Source organism: Agelaius tricolor, unplaced genomic scaffold, assembly GCF_023055355.1.
Source record: "Agelaius tricolor isolate 1412-34295 unplaced genomic scaffold, bAgeTri1.0.p SCAF_2, whole genome shotgun sequence".
Taxonomy (NCBI): Eukaryota; Metazoa; Chordata; class Aves; order Passeriformes; family Icteridae; genus Agelaius; species Agelaius tricolor.
In genome coordinates this window covers 92,128,328-92,151,090 of record NW_027269262.1, presented here as the reverse complement: position 1 = coordinate 92,151,090, position 22,763 = coordinate 92,128,328, and the positions used below count along the sequence as shown (strand labels likewise).

The following is a 22,763-nucleotide window of genomic DNA, read 5'->3' as shown; positions in this document are numbered from 1 at the left end:
CTCAGGATATTTGATGATTCTGTGCCCCTTCCTGCAGTTTCCAGACACTCAGTAACTTCCAGAGGTGGAAATCTGGGATCTGCTCAAGCTCCAGCTGCCTGGGGCAGGCAGGAGAGCAAAAACTGAGTTCAGCTGCCACAGGAGATAAGAGAAAGACAAACAGAGACATTTAAAATGGCTCTTTCCCAGAATCACAGACTCATTAATGCTGGAAGAGACCTCCAAAATCATCGAGCCCAACCTTTGAGCAAACACAACCACATCAACTAAATCACAGCACAGAGTGCCATGTCCAGTTATTTCTTGAGCACCTCCAGGGATGGTGACTCCACCACCTCCCTGGCCAGCCTGTTCCAATGCTTGACAGCCCTTCCCATGAAAAAATTCTTCCTGGTGTCCATCATGAAACTCTCTTGGTGCAGCTTGAGGCTGTTTCCTCTTGTCCTGTCATTGGTTGCCTGGGTGAAGACGCCAATTCCCACATTTCATCTGGAATGTCCACCTCTGGGTGGCTCAGTACAAGACATGGAGTTCCTGGAGTGGGTTCAGCAGAGATGATGGACTGGAACATCTCTCTTTTATGAGGAAAAGCTGAGGGAGCTGGGGCTATTCAGCCTCGAGAAGATATGGCTGAAAAGGGACCTCATCCCTGTCTGTCAGTGTTTGCAAGGAGGGGTCAGAGCAGGGACCAGGCTCTGCTCAGTGTGCCCAGCAATGGGACAAGAGGAACGGGCAGGAACTGATGCCCAGGAACTTGCACCAGAGGATGTGGAGTCTCTTTCACTGGAGATATTCCAGAACTGTCTGGACACAATCCTGTGCCTGTGCTCTGGGATGAGCCTGCTTGAGCAGGGAGGTTGGACCAGGTGACCCCACTTTGATGCCTTCCAACCTTTCCCATGCCATGATTCTGTGATTTAAGACTTATGTTTAATTAAATACACACAATGACTAATGGGCATTCCAACACTGTGGCCATTTTAAATTTTCCAATTATTTCCTTGAAAGAGATTATCACAGACTCACATAACCACGGACTGAGTAAGGTTGGAAGGGACCAGTGGGTCACAGAACACAGAATATTCTGACTTGGAAGGAACCCACAAGGATCACCAAGTTCAACTTGGCCCACATGGGGACCGAACCCACAACCTTGGTGTTGACCAGCCAAGGCTCTGCCCAGAGCCAACTGGTGCCCAAGCAGGGTCACCCCAGAGCACGGGCACAGGGACAGCTCCAGGGAGGGCACAGGGACAGCTCCAGGGAGGGAGGCTCCACAGCCGGAGTATCCCAGTGTTAGTGCAGGAGAACAGCTGTGTCAGCCGGTGCCACTGAGCCAGGACAAGAGCTTAAACTTCGCCTCTTCCCCAGCAAATTCGCCAGATCCCGTCAGGATCCGCGCTGCCTCGGGGAAGGAGGGAAGCAGGGACGGAGGGAGGAAGGGGAAAGCCCTCGAGGCGGGCGCGGGGACGGGACGCGCCTTCCCCACCGCCCCCGCCTCACTCCCTGAGGGGCGGCACCGTGACCCGCCCCCCCCCAGCCATGTTGGGGGGGGGCACAGCCGCATCCCATGGTGCAGCGCGCCGGGAGGCGGGGAGAGAGGGACGGAGGGAGGGAGGGACGCAGGGGAGGAGGAGGAGGAGGAGGGAGGCGGTACTGCCCGCGCAGACCCTCCGGAGCCTTCTCCTCCTTTTCGTCCTCCTACCGCCTCCTCCACCGCGGCTTCTCTTCGCCTCGGCGCCGCAGGCGGCCGTGCCCGCAGCGCGGTGAGTGCCGGCGGCGAGCGCTGCCCGGGGAGGGGGCGGGCGAAGCGGCCCCGATTTACATCACGGGGAGGGGGTGTAGGGGGGCAGCGGCGTCTCCTTCCGTGTCCCCCGCCCCAGCCCCCGGCTCGGGGAGCGGCGGCGGCTCCGCAGGGAAAAGAAGATTGTCCCTGGTGCCGCCCGTTTCTGTGTGCCCGGGGAGGGGCTGCCGCGGACACCGGGGCGCAGGAGGCACCGTGCGGTGGGCTCGGGGTCTCTCCGGGCAGAGCCGCTTCCCTCCGCGGGAAGGCAGGATGGGAAGGGGATGGCAGAGGAGGAGGCTGCGGGGAGAGGGCATCTGGTGCCCCGCCTGCCCCGTCCTCCACCCCGGGGGATCCGGCCGCCCCCTGCGCCCTGCCCGCCCCGCAGCCCCGGCCGGTCCCACCGGATGTGTCGGGAGGCGGCGAGGTGGAGCGGGACGGTCCGTAAAGTAAACAAAGGGAAAGGGAAGGGAGGAGGAGGAGGTGTCCCCTCGCTGCCGGAGCCGGGCCGCCTGGCTTTGCCCCTTCCCCTCCTCAGGCGAGCGCGTAAACCAAACCCGTGGCTGCCTCTTGGAGCCGGAGCGGTAGCGCAGGGGAAGTGGTTGAGGTTTCTTCTCTTTAGGGTTTGGGGTTTTTTTTGAGGTGTGTGGGCTTTGGGGGTTTATTTTTGGTTTGTTCTGGTACTGCGCTCGCTGGGACCGTGTGATCCATAGAGAACCGGGGCAGAGCTCCGCTCCCTGGACCCGGGGACAGCCCCCGGCGGGGAAGGGCAGCGAGCGGCGTCCCCTCAGCGCGGCTCGTGTCGGCCCGGGGGTGCCACAGAAGTTGGATCGCACAGAGCAGCCTTTGCACTTCTTGGAGAAATGTGATATTTTTTTCATTTTTCCGGTTGTAAACCTGATTTCGGAGTACAGTGAGAATTGCAGCTGTAACAGAGAATCGTTCTCCTCAAATCCCCGCGACTAATTGTGAAGCATATGCTGTACGTGTCCAGTTCTCACATCTATTCTCTTCCCAGACCTCCTGTGCTCTTAGGATGCTTTTTTAGGACGGAGGGTAGACTTTACTCTTTGCTTTCCCGTGTTTTTTTGTTGTTGTTTTCTGTCTGAAACAGTGTTGGCTGTGTTGTTTCTGTGTTAGTCCTGTTCCAGTGCTCTGGGAGCAGTGTATCCTGCAGGCCCTGGCACTGGAGCAGCGTTAGCCTGGAGCCCAGTTTTTGGCAGTTTCACTGGAATAGGACCAGTGCTCTAGTAAAGGCATTAAACAAAAAGTTCACTTGTAAAGAGAAGCATTTGGGAATTCATATTGAAATATTTAATGCAAATGTTAGTCTAAGAGTGAAGTGGTATTGCAGTGTCCCTTTAAAATTCACACTCTTTTGGCATTAGGTTGTTTGTTATATTTTTTTCCCCCCTCCTGGATTAATTGGAAAAGTCCCACATTCCTCGAAGCTAATCTGCCTTTAGCCTCTGTGGTTCTGTTAAACCTGGGTAAGGTCAGGAGTGCAACTGGATTGGGGCCAGAAAATATTAAATGTTACACAGTTATTTGGAACAGTTTGTTGTCTCACCGATGTTGTCCACATCCAGAATTCCACCACTTCCTTTCTCCACCTGTCCCTTTTTTTGTTACTCCTGAAATCAGGCTGTTACCTTCCCACCTTTGTGGGAACACCTTTGCCTGCCTGGTGTGATGTATGGATGGAGAACACAATCTTTGGATTTCTTAAAGCAGGGTTTGTGGCTGAGATTCTGTACAGAATGTGCGTGTGTATCTTTGAGATCAATCCACGCAGGAAATTTAATGGACCTAAAATCTGGGTTCCCGTTAACAGAGCAAAAAGGGAAGAGACACTGGTTGCTGGACAAATTGTCTCTCACAGTACTGCAAAACTCTACAGGCAACTCAACAAGAGAAAAACAGTTCTGAAATTAATGTGTCTTTTGTGCTATTATATCTTAAATGCAGTTTTCGTGGAACGTGGCTGGGATTGATGTTTGTGTTGGTTGACCTTTTGTTTTGTAGGAAGGTTAAAATGTATACATGAAAGGAAAATGACATAGTGCTTATTTGTCAAAAGCTCTATGCTGTTCTTGGCCTCAGCCTTGGGTTTTAAAGGTACTAAACGTGTGCAGGGACACAGCAATCAACTAGTAGCTTATTGGAATACTTCATCCAGAAAGGAATATTCTTAGAATAACACTTATGTCTTGAATGTGTAATTTGTTGAACTAGATTTAAAAATTCTTTCAAGATATCTAGTGATGTGACTTTGCTTCAGAGTGTGTTACCTGTTGTGGAAAGGACTTTTTTTTTTTTTTGTAATATAATGGTTTGCCATCTGAGTAATAATTGAATGGGAACTCTCAGTATTATGAGCTCCACCAAGCTAATAGATATTTTGGGGAGGATGATAGGAGGAGAGAAAAGCAGGAGTGTTTTCTAGAGATGAAGTAGTACAAGAGACGGCTTTGATGGTTTAGGAGATTGTGTTCTGTTTTTTCAATGCATTCATGAATGTGATGGGTTGGTTTTTTCTCCACTAGGAGGGTAACTAAAGAATTAATAATTTATTTCTTGCCATTTCTTTAACAAAATGATTTTTTCCCCCCTGGTAGGCACTGCTGTGTGTAGTAGTATGGTCTTTATTTTGATATAATATTCATAATAACAATACAGGCTTTTCCTGTTCATTTTACATCTTTTAGGATTTATGTAAAAATGCTTTTCCCTAAGAAAAAGAACTTTGTCTTCTCAAAGTGTACTTTTGAAGAATATTGGTAACTATAAATAGGTTGTAATTTTGGTGTTAAATCTCTATAAAAACACACAAGATTTGAATAGTCTCATGTGGTTTTATTTGTCTTAAATTGGACCTTTGTACCTCTACATTTTATGTAGATTACTGCCTAAAGTGTATTTTCACATTCTGGATAAATGTCAGTAACTGGGTAGAAGGTGCTTAAAAAGCAATTTGTACTGGAATTCATATTCCAGGTCTGTTTCCTGGTGTGACTGATATTTAGCTCCATCAGATGTGGTTTCCAGACTAAATGTGTGTTTCCTCTCATCTCATGTTAGTATAATTCTAAAGTTTCAATGCCACAGACAACGTGGACATATTGACTTAATTTCTTCAAAAGGTTTTAAAATTACAGGTCAGGATTTTAAAAACTGCAACAAGGAAATCCTTACTGCATCAGTTTAAGTTCCTGTATGGAATAAGAGCAGAAATGATGCAAAAACACTCTAAAAGTCAATTTAGAATACATTTATTTAGCACCTGAACTACAGTGATCCTTGTCTCCCTGAGTGGTAACTGCTGCAGGATACATATGTGCTAAAGGCTGTCTTTTTTATTCTAAGTGTTTGGGGGAAAAAACCCAAACAAACCTAGAACCTTGATGCAGATTAATGCAAGAGCAGAGTTTATAAATTGTTAGCAATTTCAAGTGAGTCTCTTGGTTTGTATATAATGCCACTTAAAAGCCTTGTAAGTTGTGTGTTCTACCAGTGTTCAATGAATGTGGTTTATTGTGTCTGTCACAAAGACAGGAAGCTGCAAGAATGGGAAATTAAGTTGAAAACGTGGTGTCCAGAGAGATATGTGGGTTTAAATAGGGGACTTTTTGGGTGTAGGAGAGGAAGGACTTCTATGGAGATGATTGTGTAGATCTTTCTGAAAGCTCTCATTCCTGCTCTCCATATTCAGGTAGAGGTTGATGCTTAATAAGAAAAACTATCCAAAAAAAAAAAAAAGTGGTTATTTAGGGGTTGAACAGTTTAAAAACCTGTGTGTTTGGGGTTGTAGGTGTAATTTTTTATGTTCCCTGTCCCATTCCTGTATGAATTCTGTGTTTTTTCCACTGTGTAAGCTTCCCTCATATGGGAGTTTATTGCTTGTCCAGCACTGTGCTCCTGATGCTGGGATAAAAAAATCTTGTATTTGGGCAGACTTGTGAGTGTTAGGGCTTTTATTTAAAAAAACCCCCACAGAAATATAATCAAACAACCAAAACCACAAAAACCTTTGTGAGGCTTGATCTGGTTTTCTGGATTTGTATTAAAGAGAGACAGCTGTGATTGCCCAGGTGTGTGGTAGCTTTCCAAGCATCTCCATGCAAATTTCAGCAGTTCAAACACCTTTCAGCACATCAGAGGGAGCCGGTGGTGGAGGGACTTGACTCAGGGAATCGTGTGTGGAAGAAAAAGTTTCTGAGGTGGCAGGAGAACCACAGAAACTGAGTTTTCTCTGGCTGGAAAGGTGGAGATGCAGCTCAGTGGTGCTGTCAGTGGTTCATGGATTAGGAAGAAAATGGAAGACAGTGTCTGAAATCTGATGTACAGGGTTTGAATGCAACTTCTGTCAAGTGAAAATCCGAATGGAAGAGGCAATTAACAAGTGCTGAAGGCAGCAGGCTTTGTTAGAGAACCTCTGATTCGCTTGCATTGCTCTGAATTCTGGGTGTATTTAAATGTTCTTCAGCTCTGCAGCAGTCCTTGGCTGAACTGGCAAAACTCTCCTGGGTTGGATTTCTTTTTTTTGCCCATAACTTCAGGACTTTTTTCCTCCCCTCTGTTTTTCTGCATTACTCCTCTACCCCTTTTTGTCATGTTCAGTGCAGAATGGGCATATGAAAGGAGTTTTAAGTAGTTTTTGTTAGCTCCCTGTTGCATGGAAGCATTGCTTTTTGTTTTTCTTCTGGGAAGGCAACCTGACAAGCACCCAACTCTGTTTCATTTTCCTGCAGAGTTCCATCTGGGTGACAGGATAGGTCAGTTTAGAGTTAATCCCTCTAATGTTGGCTCCTTCCCTGCTCATGGAACTGTAATTTAACTCAAGACCCCAGAATAATTTGTTTCCTTTTGCCCAGAAATGTACAAGCAAAACCTCTGCCTCCATGTCCTGCAGCCACTGCTGTCAATCCAGCTATGTTGAACAATAAATTTGGAATATTTAGCCTGTGTATGTGTGAAGAGTCCTTAAATGAGGCACTTTTTGGCTTTGCAGAGATAGAAGTGACTGAGCTGAAGCTGTTCCAGTGCTTGGGACAGTGAGAAAGGGGTCAGAGGGCTCTGCTGACTCTGAACTGCTCCTGCTTCCTGCTGCCATGCTCAGGCCTTGCATTGTTTACCCACACATAGAAATTCACAATTCCTGCTTTTGTTTTATTTTGGTTTGGAGGAGGAGAGAGGGAGCAGACTATCTGAGCCTCTGAAGTGTCTTTGGAAGGCAGAGATAATTTTTCCTGTAGTCCCATTGAAGTTTGTAGGAAGGATTTGAAACAGCAGATGATTTTTTTCCCTTTTTTTTAATCTTGTTTCCTGTTGTCTTGCTGCAAATAATTAGGTTTCAGGGCAAAACCAGAAGTTTAGTTTAGCAGAGGCTTAGAATGAGTTAAATGATGTGTTTTGCAGCTATGAATGCACCTTTTTAACCAGGTATCCACTTCTTTGCCCAGGCCTTAAGCACTGCCTGGAGTTGTCAGTGATCTAATCCATGAGATGTACAGCAGCCAGCAAAGTCTCTGCTCCATCAGCATTTAATAGGTAATTTCCTAGCAGTGCCTCCAAGATGACTCTGTTGAAGGTACTGGTGAGAGACTTAGAAATCCCAATGTCTGGGTTACACCCAGTGGTGGAGATTTACATCAATCAATACCTGTTCATCCTGTCTGTTGGAGGTTTTATGTTCAGCATGAATGCTGAGGCAAGTTTGTTCTCAGTAATACTCTGCAGCTTTGAGATTCAGAAATTCTGTGATCTTCAAAAGAGAATTTCCTCTTACCGATTTCAGGCGATCTTTTAAATTCTTTTCCTATGAAAGGTAGTAGGAAAACATAAAATCTGCCACCATTTTCTTACTTGCACATAGGTATCTGCTCTTGATTTCCTTTTTTTTTTAAACTGGGCAGTTCCAGTCTTTCTGTCTTCACAGGGGCAAATAGTCTGTGTTCTGGGTTAGTATGCTGGCATTTTTATTGCCTGCTTTTTTCAAGTAAAGGTTAATACAGAGAGAAGAAAAATAAAAAAGTTAGTGCTTAAAACAGTACAGCTCCTTTTTATTTTTGGTTAACCAACCAAGTTGTTTACCAGTTTTTCCCCCTGCTGTTTCTAATACACTTTTCAAGCAGAAATTCCTTTTGCTGGTGGCTGAATGCTCTTGTGGTTCTTTTATGCCTGGGTGTACCTCAGGTTTTAGCAGTGTCCTCCTCCATCCCCTCTGCTGCTTTACTGATGCTCTTGTAGTGGAAGCTCTTTACAGGCAGAGTCAATTCATAATGGATTTCCCAGTGTAGGCACAAAAGGGATGTATAACAGGTACCTTTGTCATTCATTTGTTGAAACTAATATTTTGTGAAGAGATGAATTTCATACTTCAGTTTGATATAAGTCCTTACCCCTGTTTCTTCACCTTTTCCCCTCCCAAGGTGCAGAACTTGGAGGTGGTGTTGTATTTTTGCCACTGTCTAGGACCCCTCATGCCTGATGGTGTTGGTTTTGTCATCCAGTGCTGCAGGCAGCTGGGAACCACTAACACAGCCACAGTATCACAAGCTGGCATTCATTTTATTTCTCCTCTTGTGGCTTCTTCTTTTCCTTTCTATGGCAGATGAATTCAGCTGCTGTGTTGTTGTTTATTTCCCTTTAATACAAGGACAGTGAGCCCTGGCACAGAACCACCTCAGTTCTGAGGTGCTTCCTGTGGAGGCTTTGGAGTGCCCATCACCAGGAGAAGCACAAACTGTGATGTTGGATCCAAGCTGTAAATTTAAGGTGCCATCTTAGAGCTTGGAATGAGCCTTGGCATGGCCACAGCAGTTGATTAATGTTTGTTAGTGTGCTCCTTACCCCTCATCATGCCTGTTTCAGACCTGTTTGCTAAATAAAATGCATTTCATTTTACAAATATGGCAGAAAAAGGGCTGATAGTTAATATGTATATAGAATAGTACCTCCCAATTAATGAGCCACAAGTTGTAAAGTTTTAAAAATCGCTCGAGTTCCATTTTTAATTGTATCAAAAACTGTTGAATATTGTTTCATTTTTAACTTGTTTTCCATTGCCAGCTTTCACCCAGGAAACCTTCCCAGACTGCTGACATGTGTTGGTCTCTCGCTCTCAGTGAAGCTCTTTGCAAATGTTACAAATTACAGTTTCAGTTCTTGCTCTGGTGTTAACAGCTCCATTATGGGAACGCTGTTAATTAATGGCTAAAGAAGTAATTCTGAATTTTTATCAGCTCTCATTTTCTATTTCAGGCTCAAGCACTATATCCTAGAGGCTTCTAGATTTCAGTTAGTTTATTAATTATCTTGTCATTTCCACTTTGGTTTGTATAAATCACAAAGCCGGCTGTTTTCTGCACTTGTTCAGCTCTACAGCCTCTGTTACTACTCGTGTTTAGTGCATTTTGAATTTTGTTGTTCAAATGTTCTGCTCAAAATATGCTTTTAAAATCCTGCAAGAGCTGAGTGAACTGAGGTGTGCAGGTTATTGATTGATGGGTGCTCAGTTTGTGATTAACCTCTGCTGTGCAGGTAAAGAAATGTTCTGCTCTGGTGTAGCACGGGGGTAAATAATAATTTTTCTGCTGAATTCAGCACTGGTAGGATTTAATTAGAATTCTGTTCAGTTTTGGGCACTGGACTTCAGTGAAAAGAAGAGGTTTTCTTTTTTTGGATGCTTTTAGTAGCAGATGCCTGAGAATATGACATCCAAGAACTGAACAAATTAAGATGCTAAGACTTAACAAGAGATAAGAAGTTAAGTTATTCCCATGCATTATGCTACTACAAGGATAAAGATGATAAAGGATTACAGGGACTAAAGTGAGAATTAGTTGATTTAAATAATGGGACCAAAGACTTGGGTTGCTGCTTGGGGAGCAAGACTTTTAATTCCAAGAATAACAAACCAATGGAATAGATTAAGGAAGGGACTCATCCCTGACAGTCTTCAAGAGCAAATTAGGCATCTGTCAGAAAGGAGATGCTGTTCATTCCTGCCTGAGGAGTGGCAGCCTGACAAGGTGACCTCTTGAATCCTGCCCAGCACTGATTTTGGTGATGAGAGCAGGTAAAGAATGTGGGGTTGTTATTTGCAGAATTATGGTGATAATCAAAAGGTAGCTGACAGTAACCCCAGCAGCTGAGGATCCCCTGTGAGCTCCTGTGATCTCTGCAGTTGTCTGAGACTGTGCAGCTCTGATGTGAATCTGTCCCAGGCAAAGCAGGTTGTGCTTCCTTTGTGGAAGGGTGGAAAGGTCATGGGGAGAAGAACTTCTCTGCAAATGAAACTGTCATGTTCTTCTGTAGGTGTTACCTACACAGGGCTTGGAAAACAGCATTATAAACTGGCTACTGATATTAGAACAATTAGTTTAGCTGCTGGTTTATCTAATTTCAAGGAGGTAAACATGCAAGACTTTTAAACTCTACAAACAAGTTGATTAAGTGGTCTTAAGATCACTTTTCTTATTTCTTTTACTATTGCCCTTTAATTAGTTACAATTTATATACTAATAAGATGAGCTTTGTTTTCAGAATAATAGGAATTTCTGTTGACTCTTTGTTTTTCTGTCAATCTTTCACTCTTCACCATGATAGTTTGTATTTGATGTTTTACCACTAGGCTTTGTCCTAATCATAACTCAAATGAATCTGTTTTAAAGCAAGTCAGAATGTTTCTCTGCATTTTGCCATGGAAGGGGCAAGTTGCTACTAAGATTGGGAAGCAAAATTAAGTAATCTTTAGTGAAAATATGTGTGTAATCCTGGCTGGCTGTACCTGGTACAGCTGCTGCTGAAATTTGGGATTCACAGAGCAGCCTGCATTTGAGATGATCCTTGGGATAGAGCAAATGCATGAGTCTGGTAGCTTTTTAATTCTAGGTTAAAAATTAGAGGCAGAAGCTGTTGAAATTAACATTTCAGTGCTGCATGTGAGTTTTCATGGTGCCTTTAGGCTAAAAGGTGAAGCTAAGAGTGTGGATCCGTGCAATATGTGGGAATTTGTGTAAACTGCTGTGGTCTGGGGAAATAAATGTCATTTAAGAACCCCTCAATTGGTGTGGAAGTAAAGGGAAGCCTTTTTCTTGTCATCTGCTTTAAAACCTGTTTAATCTTTCTAAAAACTGGTTTTCTTGTTTAGGACTGTCTTTGTAAATTATGGGATTTTGACTGGTGGCTGAGGGGAATCTCCACCAAGCAGTTACCATACTCCCTAGTGGATATGTACAGACATTGTTTTATACCTGTTAATCAATGGTTATCAGGAAAAATCAATCCATTTCCATAGGTGAAAAATACTTTTTTTATTTTGCCCACGTATTTTGAACGTACAATAAGAGAAATAGTGGATAAAAGTGTATGGGATGTGGTTTTTTGGGGGAGTAGTCTTACTTGATCTCTTCTCGAATGTTTTGTGAATATTAGATTGAGTTTAGTTCCTCTATTTCTTGGTTGTGGATAGAAAAAAAATATCAGTTAGAACCTCTGTAAAACTTAGTCAAAGAGTGGAGTCAAAAGGAGGAGTGGGATGTAACACTGAATTCACTTCTGTTCCATTTCCTGCCTGGAGTTCCTGACAGTATTTCATTTGTATAAGAAATTGAGCTTTGGTACTCTGGGAATTTGCTACCTACATGAATTTATTAAATAACCAAGTGATTTTTTGGGAAGATTAGGCCCCTTTAGAGGAAGCTGGTGTGCAGCACACGATTAATCCTCAGATGGGGATTTGAATGAAGCCAGAGCTGAGTTGTGTCACAGGCTCCCAGCCCCTGCTGATTCAGCTCAGTGAAGGGGGGGTTTCTTTGTGCTCCTCTCACAGTTCCAGGGCTTCCAGCAGCCAATGTTGGGCCTTGCTCTCCTTTCATCAGAAGAGGAGAGGGAATTCTTCAAGTCAGGAGTGTGTAACATTGGCTTCATTTTACCACTGAATCAGCTTTTTCTTCTCTTAAAGGCAAACAAAACCTTTAAACTGTTTTCACAATCTGAAGAGAGTATTGAACAGAGCTTCCCTTCCTCGGAAACAGATTTTGGAGTTCTAAAATGTATTTATCTGTGTGGCTTTTTGATGTTAAATGGGGATTGCATTGAAGTTCTCTCTTTCAAAAGCCATTGGTACCTCTGTGGAAATAGATACTGAGCACCAGTATTGTGAAGTGGGAGTAAGAACATTGGTCATATTATACTGAGGAAGAGATCATAGAGTGAAAGTACAAAAAAGGTGAGGACTGCACAAGTTGTGAAAATAAATGTACATAAAACACATTTCTGTGAATACCTTACTTTTGAACTTGATAGAAGTAAAAAAACAAGGCAAGACCTTGTGGGTAGCTGGGTTGAGATTAGTTTTGGAAAGGCAAGATGAAAGTGGTGAGTTTGAGAAAGGATTTGGAGCCCAGTCAAAATGAAGTGGGGAGGGGGAGAGTGGTGCCCATGTGCATAAAATGTGAGTCCTTAATGCACAGCTGTTGCTTGAAATATGATAGTTTTTTGGACTGAGTCCGTGTTACAGCAGTTTGAAGTGTTATGTTGAACTTGTGTTCTGTGTTCTTAAAGCTCTGTCTTTTTAGCTGATTTTATCTGACGGCTCGTGTGAATAGGAGGTGATAGTAAGGATGGACTCCATTTTTGTGTGTGTGTGTGTTTTTAGTATGATATGGAATTGAGATCTTACTGATGTTTGTACTTCTTTCCCCAATTAAGTTATAACAACCTGGTTAAACATTTCTGCAGAAGCCCTGGTGGTGCAGCTGACAGTGTCATAGGGGGGGTGTGTTTTGGGGTGATGTGCTTAGGTTCTATGTTTGGGTCCAGTCAGGTGTCCAGATTCTGCTTTATGCACTAGATTCTTCTGGTGGCCAAACCACTATGCAATGGAGAGATGAAATTAGTGCTTGTATGTTAATTATTCTGAAACAAAACTATTAAATCCTCACAGCCTTGTCTGTGAGGTGCTTTTGAGTTGGTCTAGAATGCAGTAACTGCCCTGACTGTTCTGGGGCTTCTCCTGAGGCCATTTGTTAATAGATTATACTCAGGGCTGTGTTGTTATTATCCTTTTGCATGGGGCTGTTTTTTGGTGCTGCTGCTGCAAGTGTTCCAGACAGGTCTGCTGCCAGTTCACTGCTTGAGGTGTGGGGCAGTGCTGAGATAATCTAGGGTTGCATGGATGTACAAGCTGGAAGGGACCCAAAAGGAGCAAAGGACTAAGGCTTGGTGCCCTGACTGCTTCCTTGGGGAGTTGCAGTGACTGAGCCCCTTTCCTGTGAAGAACCTTTCTTCATGTCCAACTGAATTCCCCCTGATGCAGCTTCATCCCCCCTTTCTGTGTCCTAAATATATATGTTCATACAGACTACATTTTTTTAAAAGACATATGGAACGCTTCACTTTCTATCTTGTTAAAACATTAAATCTTAGATCCTTAAGTGGCTGGAGAATAATTCCCTATGAACAGTGTACAGTTCACTGATGAAAATTTGTTTGTGGTTGCTCAGTGACTGAGCCAAGGTTCACTTGATTCAGTTGTTTGTGCAAGATACAGGAGAGTACAGCTACAGGAATTGCAGATAACTTGGCTACAACTGCCTCATCTCTGCTAAAGAAGATATTACTTGTGCCCAGCAGTTGCTGTTCCTGTTCTTTCCCTGCACTGACAGAGCTCCTGAAGCCTTTCCTGTCTGCTCTGATCTTTGTGGAGTTTTCCTTTCACTCACTCTAGAGCCAAAGGGCCATCAGCAGAGACCAGATTAAGTGTTCTGTAAGGGTAAAAAAGTTGCAGTGCATAAAATTGTTTATTTGCTTTGTTGCTGTGAATCAGTTTGTGGAACCACTACACAGGGTTAGGAGAGGGAAGTGAAACAAATCATGTTGGTCTTTAGTGGTCCATCTTTGGCTTTGTGGAGATTGAAGTCATTGAGGTCACTGCTGTTGAAATGTGGAGAATCTGGGAAGGGGGTGGAAGGAGAGGCATTTGTGTGTGAAAAGAGTGAAGAGGACAAATTTTCTTGAAGAGAACAATCAAAGAGCTTTAAAGGTAGCTGGAAACATAAGGAAGCTGAGAAAGGAGCTCCATGCCGAGAAGATAAATTAAGATTTTTACTCCTGGATACTGGTAATTGTCTAATGGCTCAATGGTGTCCTTGGGGAAGGAGTCAAATTAGAGAGGGAATAGAATGATACTGGAAGACAAAACTTAAACTGTCAGGCCTCTTATGTGGACATTAGATCTACAAATAAGTTATCTTTTAATTACAAATAGGTAGAATTCTGTGTTGATTTTAGGAGGGGAGTAAGGTATTACAGGGTAGATAAAACAGAATAAAGAAAAATAAGGAAGCAAAACTGGACCAAGTGGGTGACTTGCAGCTGGTTGGGAAAAGTCTAAAAGGGAATAATTTTCCACCACAAAAAGTGTTAAATTTAAAATTGAAATATTATCACTTTACTGAAAACCTTTCCCATGTGGAAAAAGGTATAGAAATTTCAAAAGCTATGAAAAATCCCCCTCCCTTCTAATTTTTCCTCCGAGCAGATATGCTTGTTTGGGTTTATTTTTTTAAAGAAACCATTTTGTAAGATCCACAGATTTTTAGGTTGGTGGTTTTTTTTGTTTTGTTTGGGTATTTTTGGTTTTTTGTTGTTTTTTTTTTTTAACCAAAAGTCAAAATAAAAGCACAGATCTTCAATCCAAACAGGTTTTTTTATGTTTAATCTCCTTTTGACCACTCTAGAAGCTTTCAGCATTTTATCCCTATTAGAGGGAGACTAATTGGTCTTTTAAGAAGTGTTACAACTGCTTGGACTTGAGTTTAGCATAGGAGAGTTCTTGTCACCACTTGCTTCCTAAGGAATTGTTGAATGAAGTAAATCAGTAAGTAACCTGTGAAAACAAATATTGGGAAGGTGTGCCTGGCAAAGGCTCTTGGTGTGAGGGAGAAGAAATGATGCCATGTTTGGATTGTCCTGACTGCATTGCTTGGAGGAGCTAATGAGCAAATGAGAGGCCCTTTATCTGTCCTCTGGGATTGCCTTCCAACATCAAATCCAATCACAGGGCCATGCATTTGTACACTGAATTTTACACACGTGGCTGCTTCCATTGAAAATCAGTGAGAGAACTTGTGTGGAAAATTTAACATGTCTGCAAGTGTTTGCATTATTGATGCCTCAGCAATTAAAATAATATTTTTCTAGCATTTGGTGCTTTTTTGATGCTGTATGTAAGTCCCATGGTATTACACACACAATTATTTTAACAAGTATTTTAAGGGTGCTACTGATGTAACTTCCCAGAGTAAGGAAAGGTCATTACCACTGGCCTTGGAAATTAAAAGTAGCTTTTGCCTTATCAGAAAACATCTTCAGTTAAATCAATCAGTGCACGGGTTTCTCAGTCTGAGAAACAGTCTAATGAGCAATTTGCCTTTTCATAAAAGACTTGCCATTATATCATTGCCATTGTGTTAATTATCAGTGTTTTTACAAATTGTCCCAAATCATGACTAATTCCATAAAAACGTTCAGAGCAGGCAGTGATTCTGGGCAAAGCTGTTGTTTGCCACTCAGTCTGGCAGGGATGGGGGCACAGCCTGACTTAGCAGATTCTGTGCTAACCATAAAATCAGGGTTTGGAGGCACTGCCATTCATCTTATGGAGCACCATAAAAGCAGTTTAAGTTCTTGATGATTTTTTTTTCTCCATGGTGTGGATGCTGTGACTCTTTCTTTCTGGTTTTCATGTTAAAATTGAAGTATTTTATTTTTCTCTCCCCCACACTCAGTTTATTACATCTTAGATGAAAGATTAAACTGCAGAGATTATTTGAACTTTTTGTTACTTTATCTCATGAGATTTTTTTGTGGAAATCTTTTGGTGGCCTTTATGTGTGTGGAAAATGAAGTATCTAAGGTGAAATAGTTTGGGAAACAAACTTTATTCTTAGAAATCCAGTTTTAAGAGCATAATGTATAAGCTTGGGCTTTCTGCTGGTACTATCTTTGTCCCTATAATATATATTTGTTTGAAAGGGAAAGAAGAAAAACAGCTGGCAAAGTAAGACACTCAACTCCCTACATTACTTGGCTCTGGAATTCTTATAGATCAATTCTTTTCTTTAAGAAACAAGCCCACAACTCTCTGTGCATTGTGTGTGTATTGAGCAATATCTATAGATTTGTTGCCTCAGCTGAGAGCTGGCTTGGCTGCCCTGTGGTGCACATACCCTGAGGAGATAAATGCTTTTCACTGGTTCCTCCCACACATTTTGCATTTTCCAGGGAAGCACTTTCTAATTCTAGATCTGGATGCTGCTAATGTTTTGAATCACTCATCATAGTTTTCAGCACTCACTTGTTTTTGCTATTAAATGTACATTATCAGTAATAAAGGTTCATTTTGTGATGCTTTAGCCCTCCTCCTTCTTCAAAAGAATTCATATAACTTGGGAAATTTTTAGTTGGCTTTCATGGGAACAACAGAACTTCAGGCAACTTGTCTGTTTTGAGTTCAAATATAAGTCTCTGGCTTCTACTTCTACAAACTTCTGTGTTTTGTTTTAGGGTGGGTTTTTTTTTCTTTTCCTAAGGATTTCCAGCTAAATAATCTGCACTTGTAAAATAGGATATGTACTGCAGGTGGTTATCTTGTCTTCATAACATGAATATCAGTTAATTTATTCTTAAGTTTTTTGGATGTTTGACTACTTGAAAATTAGTTAAGAAAATATCCTAATGAATTCTAAATATTTGTTTCAGATTTCATGTTTCATCCTGTATTGAGCACCTGCTGCTGAGAGCTGGAAAGTCTACTTAGGGTATGTACAACAGTTAATGATTTCAATTTCACACTGAGTTTTATTCTGGGTAAAGCAGGTCAAGATGAGATTTTGTTGTTGTTTCCTTGTGGTTATTGTTGAAAATCCTGATTGTTAAACAGTGGGTGTTAAACCAGAATTTCTTGGTTTGTTTTTTTCCCTGAGTGTCCTGGAACTGGTTTTTCTCTTGACAACCTGTTCATGGTCCTTCCATTCAGCCCAAGGGTACAGAGGTGGGCAGACCAGTGCAACAATTAATTTATTGTACATGGGAGGAGTTTGCAAGGTGTTTTCTCACCTGCCAAAACCACTTGGCTGAAAATTGTCTGACCAGTCCCATGTGCTGCCTTTTGGAGCTAAATACTACAAATAATTCTCTGTTCTCATGTTCTGCATTTCTGTACTACAGAAGAAATGGGTTTTAATAAAACAAAATCTTTGCTGTAGGGGTGCATGGCCTAATCTGAAGAAGTTTAGCTGAAAGCAGGAGTAGAGAAGTTACAGCCACAGAATTCTTTGTGTTATAGGAATTTATTTCTGGTCTGCATATTTTTGATTCCTTATGACACCCCTGTCTCCAGGGTGAATGGTTATATTTGAAAATTTCAGTTTTACTCCTCAGTGTAATTGGTATTTCTGACTTCTGCCTTTACTGCTGCTCATATATATGGATGTTTGGAATATTCTTATATTTGAGTGTGGCTAGAACAACTTGTTGGATCCTTCTTTTTTCTTTGTGGTTTGGTTTCCTCCCCTTTCTACAGCTTTCCCGGTGGTTGGTGGTTTGAGAGCCTGTATTAAATTTAATTTTTTTTTCTATTCCTTGGGCTTTGGCAGGTAACAAAATTCATCTCCTGCTACTTCAGGAGCACTTTTGAATCTAACTTGTGGATGTGGTTAGCTTTATTTACAACTTTGATATCACCTAATTTAGAGTCATTGATGTTCTTGCCTGGACTGTGATACAATTGAGAGCAAAGGAGATGTGGCTGCTTGTATTTCACAGGTCCCTAATGGGGCTTCAGGCTGTGATCTTGTATCCATAATATTTCTGTATTTTCATCTTCAGCAATCAGCAGAGGGTCAGTTAATGTCTCCTGACCATCTAAATTTGCAGGGACAGATCTCTTTATTCTTCAGTAGCTTACTTCTGGATGTCATCACCCTTTCTTAAACTTCAGTTTTCAAGCTTATGATCAATATTTGCTTCTCCTCTACATTTTTTCCCTTCCCTTTTCTGGTATGGGATGATGTTTGTTTATATTATGCACTTAGTTTTTCCCAAGGAATTCCATCTACTTTTACTACTCCAAAGAAAAAGTTTGAATGGCTTAAAAAATAGTAACCTTCACTTAAGTTGGAAAAAACCCAAAGTATTTCAGTTGGAACCAGTACTGATATTTTTATCAGTTAAAATCAAAATTTGTAGCCTTGTGTCTCATGTTAATTCTGACTTATGATTCAGAAGGAAACCCAGACACTTGAAAAATATTTCCTGGACCTGGAAAACTCATAGTGTGGGAAATCCAGAAAACAAGGGCAGGGGGTGGGAGCAAAAAATTTTATCATATATAAAGGCCTTCAAATCAAATCTGTGATTCCAGGGAGTTTATAATGCTTCCTTTAATTTTGTTTGACCTTTTGAAAGGAACAGCTCTGACTATCGTGATGTCACAAAGAAAAAAGTGCACTTGTGTGTTTTGTGAACTGAAGCCAGTTGCTCCCTGGAATACATGGTTCCAATGAGTCATATCCTGGTAAAACCATGACAACAAAGTATTTATTAGTTTGTTAGGTAAATATCTTGCAGTACCTGCCTAGATAAGAATTCATAGAAAACCAGCCCAGTGAATAACAAGGCTTGAAATAAAATGTAGAGTAAGAGGAAACAGTGAAAAATCTTAAATGTAGATTGCAAGTACTTCTGATTTGTCAGGTTTATATTGAACTTTGATTTTTTTTTTTTTAATTTCTTTCTGGCTGGGGATTTGATAAGGGAAGTGATTAGTGCTACTTGCTCTTTGAAAGTGGTATTCTATAGGCAAATACTGCAAAGACATTTCCAGTGGAAGTGGCAAAAAATGTGCTGCATCTCTGACTTATCCAGCTGCTTTATAAACTGTTACTTTTTGTATTCATATTGCAAAAAGTCAAGCTGTTACTTGTACCATGATAGTCTTTTCATCATGTGATCACACAGGTTGTGATTCTGTGGAACAAAGTGTTGGCTCCCAGTCCCTTTGTCTGTTGAGGACAGCATTCAAGCCCTCTTCTTGCAGGATGGAGTTTTCAAGTGTGCTGTGGTAGTGCTGCCTTCACCTCTTCATCCTGTGGTTTTATTGGTATTTGTACTGGATGGAGTCACAGAACATAGGATGAAAGGTTTCACTTTTGGGTCTGGGCTCTGACATGGCTGTTTTTGTTGTAACATTTAAAATTTGCACTCAGAGCAGATCTCTCTCTGATTTGACCAGCACTGGAATCACTTGGTAGTTCTGTATTTAACTTGCCATGAAAGAAAAGCAGGAAACTTGACAAAAGGACTCTGCTAACATCATCCCTGAATGCCTGGAGGACAGGGGGCTTGGGGGGACCTTATTGCTCTCTACAACTCCCTGACAGGAGGTTGTAGACAGGTGGGGATTGGGCTCTTTTTCCAGGAAACAAGGGACAGGACAAGAGGAAATAGCCTCCAGTTGCTCCAGGGCAGACTTGGATTGAATATTAGGAAAAAAATGCCTTCACCAAAAGGATGGTTAAGCATTGGAACAGGCTGCCCAGGGAACTGTTTGAGTCCCCATCCCTGGAAATAGTCAAAAGATGTGTAGATGTTGACACTTGGTGACATGGTTTAATGGTGGCTTTGGCAGTGCTGGGTTGATGCTTGGACTCAATGGTCTTAGAGGTCTTTTCCCACCAAAATAATACTATGATTCTCAGATGATGAGTGCAGAAGACACAAATAATAAAATAGAAAGGGATGATAAGCAGCAGTTCTGTTTAGCTTTAAAATTCTGACCTACTCCTCAGGCCAGTGTTTGAGCACAATATTGGTTCAGGCATTGTGTTGATAAAAACGTGTGATTTTACTTGTACTTATTGTGTGATTTCAAGCATGCTGCTCAGCCATTAACAGGAGGTGCTGCCAGCCCTTCCACCTAAGGAGCAGCTTCCCAAGGATGTTCTCTATATTGTATCTCTACTGCAAGTGACTTCAGGTGCTTTCCAACTTTATGGTTTATTCCAGGTGGAATTAAACTAGTATTGCATGAGAAACTTTGTTGTATCCAGCATAACACTTGCAGATGGAGAAATTAATGTCCCTTTTTAGATCTTATGGTTAGAAATGCTTCCCTAGTGAAATCTCAGAGATCTGGGTTATTATGTGTTTTGGATGTTATGCATTTAATTTTGTTTTAATACATTCGGGGCTTTTCTCTTGACATAAAATTTGTTTCAAAAGATTTCAGTTGGCACTTGAAGGTGTAAAGAAACCACTCTGTTCTCAAGTGTAAAGATAATTAATGGATGTTGCTCCTTGCCAGGAAGACCTACATGCTTATAGCTCCTCCTGGCTTCTGCAAGTGGAATTTTGCTGGGCTTCCTGACTGGTTTCTTATTCTGGACTTCTGGGTCATTGCAGAAAGATTTACTTTGCCACCAAGGTTAGGATAAACTTCAGCTTCTTCCAGGGAAGCTGGGCTTGCACGTGTGTGAGTTCAGTACAGAACATCCTCTTCTCCCAGGCTGGGCCCTTCCAAGGGCTCTGTGCTCTGTCTGTGCTGACAGGCACCTCCAGGCTTTTCAGAGCTTGGATGGAAGGAACACAAACCTCCCTGGGTGGTGCCTGATGCCTTTCTGAGCTCTGTCCTGGCCTTTGCTTGGCATAGCTGATCCTCCTCCTCCTCCTGTCCCTAGAGCAACTGCTGCCTCTTACAGGGGACTAAGTGGGCTTGAGGGAATAAATTTCAGTGTTTGGGGTATTGTCCTGCATTGTCTCATCCCTCCATGGAGTTCAATAAAACTTCAGCCTGTCTGGATTATCCTGGAATATGTTGTGAGATAGAATGAAGCAGAGCTTCAGTTTCCCCTCTGGAGGTGCCAAAGGTCTTCTGTATCCCAAACAAAATATTTGTTTTGGTTGTTAGCCCTCTTGTAAATGTGAACAGGGAAACATCAAGCAGAAAAGAGTCTGACTCTGTAAATAGTACTGCTTTGTACTGCAGCTTGGATGGGGCTGGAGCAGCACATTCTGATGATGCCAGGGATAGCCATGCAGTGCTGCTGCTCCCTTCCAGGCTGTTTAAATGGCAGCTTTAAGTAATGATATTCTGGTTATTATTTCAGGTACAGTTTGTAGCTCTGCTTCTTTGAGAACACAGCTTGCTCAGTGGTAATGTAAAACTGGCCTTTGATCCTTTGTCTTGGTTAATGGGTTAAGGTCTGCTCTGGCTGTTTATTGTAGGAAATGCACAAAAATGTTTAATGCTGGCCTAGGAAAGTTTCTAAAAGCAGCAGAATATTTTGAATTTTTGAACAAGACCATTCTTATACAAAATAATCAGTGGTAATGTGCTCCTCACTGCTAGGGGGTCGATATCTTAACTTTCCAGTATGTCCAGGTTTCAGATACTTAGTGAATCAACTCCCTGTCAACCTTGCATGTCCAAATATACCTTGGTGTTGTAAGAAGAAAACCTGAAGAGAATTTTCTGAAAACATAAGACCAAGATTCAAACCAGATGGGTTCAAGTCTTTTCAGGGCTTGAAAATTTCCATTTTTACCTTAAAAACTGAGTGAAGGTTTCCAGGCTTCCTGTTCTCTTTTATGGCAGTGTTTGTTACTGGTGTAGCATCTTGAGTTGTAGTGTGGGGCAGGTTGTAATGAGTGTCCTTACAAGACAAGGAACATTAGGGGATACAAATGTACTGACATGTCATAAAATATTTGGGGGGGGAGAAAAAGGGCCAGCAAGTGCCAGCCCAGGGGTTGCCAAGGTTGGTTTGTGTGTGCTGTGCTAAGGGAAGGATCTGGGCTATTTCCTGGCAGACATTCATGGAGAACTTCCTCTGAAGGGAAGTGGGCTCAAGTGCACTTCCTGACACGTGTTTTAATTAGCACTGCCTGGGAGGCAGGGAATTTCACTGTGCCTGGTGTCTTAGCCTGGCCCTTATCAGCACTGTACAAAGTGAAACCATTACTTGTCTCCTTCATTTTTGGCACCCCCTGTTCACAAGTGCCAACAAAATACTGCTTTTTTATTTATTTTCTCAGTAGTCTTGATAGAATCACAAAATATTCTGAGTTTGAAGAAACTCACAAGGATCATTGAGTCCAACTCTAAAGTAAATGTCCCATACAGGGATCAAACCCACAACCTTGGTTTTATCAGCATCAAACACTGACAAACTGAGCCAACAGTCCTTGTTCACTTTTGATTTACTAAACTCTCCCTGTTTTCTCTGGTATTACTGTCTTGCTTGTAATCTCATTTTGTTTATGCAGGGTTGGTTATTCTTTCTAGTTGTAAAGCTGGTGGGAAGTCATGGGATGATGTTGGAAGCCTCTGATGTGACTCCTTTCCTTCTCATTGTTTCTAAGACACATCAATTACATGTGAACACCCTGGGTAAAACCTTTTACATCAGCCTGGACTCCCCTTTGTGCCTAGATGCCTGTAGATAATTTGGTTTGGTTATTCTCTGTTCCTTTGAGATGTTGCATCAGTCTTCCTGATGCATCACAATTCCTTAGATGCCAGTTTCTTTTGCAACTACTGAGTTTTTGAAATAATGCAGTGTTTTCATGCAATCCATTTTCAATAACAAGAATTAACAAAAATAGTGGCTTATTTTTTATGCTTTTGTGTACTACCCACACAGCAGTGAGTATGGACTAGGTGACTATGAGAAGTGATATGGTTTATTTTATTTCTTTCTGACCAGTAGCTGTGTATCAGTACTCTCTTTTCCAGGCAAGAAATAAAGCAGACAACTTGAATTCCCTGTCCAGAGTCCAGACTAATGCAACTTGGGCAGCATTTTTTTAGTAAGGAGGATGAAGAATACACAAAGAGGCAATAAGAGTCTGTAACTGCACCTGAAAATAAATGCATTAAAGGAGATGAAATCTGTACCAAGAGGGAGCCTTG

At 42.0% G+C, this 22,763-nt stretch overlaps 1 protein-coding gene across 2 annotated transcripts in view; it reads left to right on the top strand.

Annotated features, from left to right (window-relative positions):
• The first annotated feature begins 1,612 nt into the window (after nt 1-1,612).
• PTK2 (protein tyrosine kinase 2) overlaps nt 1,613-22,763 on the top strand; it is a 189,446-nt gene continuing 168,295 nt past the window's right edge. For both annotated transcript variants that reach the window (XM_071421882.1, XM_071421881.1), the window contains exons 1-2: nt 1,613-1,766; nt 16,553-16,611. The gene's annotated coding sequence lies outside the window, so the exon portion shown is untranslated. The remainder of the gene's footprint in view (nt 1,767-16,552; nt 16,612-22,763) is intronic.